This window comes from Aethalodelphis obliquidens, unplaced genomic scaffold, assembly GCF_003676395.1.
Source record: "Aethalodelphis obliquidens isolate GAN/ISIS:26980383/991018 unplaced genomic scaffold, ASM367639v1 scaffold62, whole genome shotgun sequence".
Classification (NCBI taxonomy): domain Eukaryota; kingdom Metazoa; phylum Chordata; class Mammalia; order Artiodactyla; family Delphinidae; genus Aethalodelphis; species Aethalodelphis obliquidens.
The window spans coordinates 3,616,277-3,621,261 of NW_020838006.1; the positions used below are offsets into that span (position 1 = coordinate 3,616,277).

Consider the following 4,985-nt stretch of genomic DNA (forward strand, 5'->3'; position numbering starts at 1 on the left):
GCAGGATTCCATAGCACTCTGCACATCTTTCCTTCTGAAATTGCTTTTAAAGGTCGTCTGTCTGGAAAGCATGAGCAATGCTGCCTACCTATATATAGATACGATGGAAACACACCCACTGTATCACTCTTATAGATTCTGTGCAAACTGTACTTTAAAAGATGTCATTCACTTAAGGTGACCATCTTTGTGACTGCTAAAAACACAAGCCTGTTATTCAGTTCAATTGACGTGTATTGAGGAACACCTTCGATGAGCTGTCAGAGCGATTTTAAAGCTCAAGAGGCCCAGCTAGCCACTGGTGGTGTAGACACAACCATGCACTGCAGTGCTTCCCCTACAGCCACAGAATCACTGTGGCAGGGAAATGAAGACCAGTGGCCTCCTTTCTTGGGTTAATTGCATCATGATAGGCAGGTGGGTCTCCCACCTCCACCCCATTTATGCTCTAAATTTCAGGACCAATTCTATAAAGTCACATAATGAAGATTAAGGAATAGATTTGATTGAGGAAATGAAAAACTCACAAGGGCAAGGTCAGCAATACAGATATTCACAGTATACTTCATCTTTCATTATCCTAATTGAAAGGCATGCCAGGGCCAGGGAGGCAGCCAGGGAGGGGCACCTCTAAGACTTCATTCAAAAGAGATCTGCCATGAGGAGCACAGTGAACAGACAGCCTCCTCTTTTAGGGCCTCTGGAGACAACAGGAAGGCCAGCTCTCCTCCAGAAGCTCCCCAATGGCTGAGCATCATACAAGTTACAGGGGCCTACTCTCACCACCATTATTCAACATACTTTTAGATGTTTTAGCCACAGCAATCAGAGAAGAAAAAGAAATAAAAGGAATCTAAATCGGAAAAGAAGAAGTAAAACTGTCACCGTTTGCAGATGACATGATACTATACATAGAGAATCCTAAAGATGCCACCAGAAAACCACTAGAGCTAATCAATGAATTTGGTAAAGTTGCAGGATACAAAATTAATGCACAGAAATCTCTGGCATTCCTATACACTAATGATGAAAAATCTGAAAGAGACATTAAGGAAACACTCCCATTTACCACTGCAACAAAAAGAATAAAATACCTAGGAATGAACCTACCTAAGGAGACAAAAAACCTGTATGCAGAAAACTATAAGACACTGAGAAAAGAAATTAAAGATGATACAAACAGATGGAGAGATATACCATGTTCTTGGATTGGAAGAATCAACACTGTGAAAATGACTATACGACGCAAAGCAAAATACAGATGCAGTGCAATCCCTATCAAACTACCAATGGCATTTTTCACAGAACTAGAACAAAAATTTTCACAATTTGTATGGAAACACAAAAGACTCTGAATAGCCAAAGCAATCTTGAGAAAGAAAAACAGAGCTGGAGGAATCAGGCTCCCTGACTTCAAACTATACTACAAAGCTACAGTAATCAAGACAGTATGGTACTGGCACAAAAACAGAAACATAGATCAATGGAACAGGATAGAAAGCCCGGAGATTAACCCACGCACATATGGTCACCTTATCTTTGATAAAGGAGGCAAGAATATACAATGGAGAAAAGACAATCTCTTCAATAAGTGGTGCTGGGAAAACTGGACAGCTACATGTAAAAGAATGAAATTAGAACACTCCCTAACACCATACACAAAAATAAACTCAAAATGGATTAAAGACTTAAATGTAAGGCCAGACACTATAAAACTCTCAGAGGAAAACATAGGCAGAACACTCCATGTAATAAATCACAGCAAGATCCTTTCTGACCCACCTCCTAGAGAAATGGAAATAAAAACAAAAATAAACAAAATGGGACCTAATGAAACTTAAAAGCTTTTGCACAGCAAAGGAAACTATAAACAAGATGAAAAGACAACCCTCAGAATGGGAGAACATATTTGTAAACAAAGCAACTGACAAAGGATTAATCTCCAAAATATACAGGCAGCTCATGCAGCTCAATATCTAAAAAACAAACAACCCAATCCAAAAATGGGCAGAAGACCTAAATAGACATTTCTCCAAAGATATACAAATTGCCAACAAACACATGAAAGGATGCCCAACATCTCTAATCATTAGAGAAATGCAAATCAAAACTACAATAAGGTATCACCTCACACCAGTTAGAATGGGCATCATCAGAAAATGTACAAACAACAAATTCTGGAGAGGGTGTGAAGAAAAGGGAACCCTCTTGCACTGTTGGTGGGAATGTAAATTGATACAGCCACTATGGAGAACAGTATGGAGGTTCCTTAAAAAACTAAAACTAGAACTATCATATGACCCAACAATCCCACTACTAGGCATATACCCGGAGAAAACCATAATTCAAAAATAGTCACGTACCACAATGTTCAGTGCAGCTCTATTTACAACAGCCAGGGACATGGAAGTAACTGAAGACAGATGCTTTATCCATTGACAGATGAATGGATAAAGAAGATGTGGCACATATATACAATGGAATAGTATTCAGCCATAAAAAGAAATGAAATTGAGTTATTTGTAGTGAGGTGGATGGACTTAGAGTCTGTCATACAGAGTGAAGTAAGTCAGAAAGAGAAAAACAAATACCGTATGCTAACACATATATATGGAATCTAAAAAAAAAAAGGTTCTGAAGAACCTAGGGGCAGGACAGGAATAAAGATGCAGGCACAGAGAATGCACTTAAGGACACAGGGACGGGGGAAGGGTATGTTGTGACATACTGAGAGAGAGAAAGTGGCACTGACATATATACACTACCAAAAGTAAAATAGATAGCTAGTGGGAAGCAGCCGCATAGCACAGGGAGATCAGCTCAGTGCTTTGTGACCACCTAGAGGGGTGGGATAGGGAGAGTGGCAAGGAGACGCAAGAGGGAGGAGATATGGTGATATAAGTATACGTAGAGCTGATTCACTTTGTTATACAGCAGAAACTAACACAACAATGTCAAGCAATTTATACTCCTATAAAGATGTAAAAAAAAAAAAAGTTACAGGGGCCTGGCCATTTTTGCCCAGTAGGGTATTCCTCTGTGGGCAGTCTTAGTGCTGGCCTTCCCTGCTGGGCTGACCAAAACTATCCCACAGCTGCATCAGGGAATGCCAGGAGCAGTCTCCTTGTGCACAAGTGAGGGACTCCCTGGAGTACCTTCCTATGTATGAAATTGCTGGATCGAAAGGAATTTCTTCACGTGGCTTTCAAAGAAGTGACCATTACAGGTCACCTCGTTCATGCATTTGAGCAATGCAATTTCAAACCCGTAGTATATTAAGGGCTTAATTTGGACCAAACTGTAAAGGAATTTACAGTATTTCTAAAGCAAGATGCCCCTTCAGGATCAGCCTACCACCACCACTCAGAAATTATAAATACGCAGGCTTCCCTGGTGGTGCAGTGGTTAAGAATCCACCTGCCAATGCAGGGGATACGGGTTCGAGCCCTGGTCCAGGAAGATCACACATGCCGCAGAGCAACTAAGCCTGTGCACCACAACTACTGAGCCTGTGCTCTACAGCCCTCGAGCCACAACTACTCAGTCTGTGTGCCACACTACAGAAGCCCGTGCACCTAGAGCCTGCGCTCTGCAATAAGAGAAGCCACCGCAGTGAGAAGCCTGCACACCACAATGAAGAGCAGCCCCCGCTCGATGCAGCTAGAGAAAACCCAAGCAGCAACGAAGACCCAACACAGCCAAAAATAAATAAATAAAATAAATTTATGTTTATAAAAGAAATTATGGATATGATAAACTAAAGATTATTCCTCAAGCATATAAACCAAAGACAAATGAACATGTGTTGCATTTGTAAGACAGCAACAGACTCCCGTTGAAAGAGGATGGCTCTCAGAGCAGCTGGAATCACCAATGAGACTGAAACAGCATCTTCTCTGAAGAAGATTATAGAACTACAAAGCTAATCCCATTTCCTCTCGTGAGGACCTCCCGGGGCTTCCTTTCTGCATACCTGTATTAAGGGCTGTATCCACCAGCGAGTACAGTACACCTGCCTGAGGTTCTTCCTCCCAAATCTGCCTGCCTTTCTCCTCTCTTGACACAGGTGTCCGATCCACACTGTGGTCTGAAGTCTTCCCGCGCTGGTTCCTCCCTGCTTATCTTTCATGGGCATTATCCCCAACCAATTTCTAGCACTTGTAACTGGGTTTTACACTTTCTGTATGACCTAAACGAATACAGCCGTGACAGTGGCTGGACACAACGTGGGCTTTGTTTCAGAGGAGGGAGCCCTTTCCTCTTTTTGGCCCCCCATTTTCACATTGCTGGGGTTGGGGTGGGGAGGGAGGATAAAGAATTCTTATTGCCAAGCAGCCCGGATTTGGGATGCCAGCTGTTTACAGCAGTTGTCTGAGAAAGCCAGCTGCTCTGATTCTGTGGAAAATTTGGCTCTTGAGATGATGGAAGATTCTGGCCCTATAGGAAGCTGATTTTATTTTTAAAAATTTTTTTTCTTTCTTTCTTTTATTTTTTTTTTTATTGGGGTATAGTTGCTTTACAACGTTGTGTTAGTTTCTGCTGTACAGCAAAGTGAATCAGCTGTATGTATACATATATCCCCTGTTTTTTTTTGATTTCCTTCCCATTTAGGTCATCACAGAGCATTGACTAGAGTTCTCTGTGCTACACAGTAGGTTCTCATTAGTTATCTAATTTTATACATGGTATCGATAGCGTATATATGTCATTCCCAATCTCCCAATTCATCCCACCCCCCAACTTAGGAACCTGATTTTAGGTGTAGCTTCTTCCACTGGGAGAAAGGCAGTCCTGCTCCCAGATGGCTCGTTGCCCAGGTGACCCAGGGAAACTCCCAGGGATGTTTGGGGATAGTTCTGCTCGTTGTTCAATACACAGACAACACTGCTCTTTTTTTTTTTTTTCGGTACGCGGGCCTCTCATTGTTGTGGCCTCTCCCGTTGCGGAGCACAGGCTCCGGACGCGCGGGCTCAGCGGCCATGGCT

General features: G+C 42.2%; 1 pseudogene; it reads left to right on the forward strand.

Annotated features, from left to right (window-relative positions):
• Window positions 1-3,165: 3,165 nt before the first annotated feature.
• LOC113610266 (UPF0538 protein C2orf76-like) lies at window positions 3,166-4,020 on the forward strand (annotated as a pseudogene).
• Window positions 4,021-4,985: the final 965 nt, after the last annotated feature.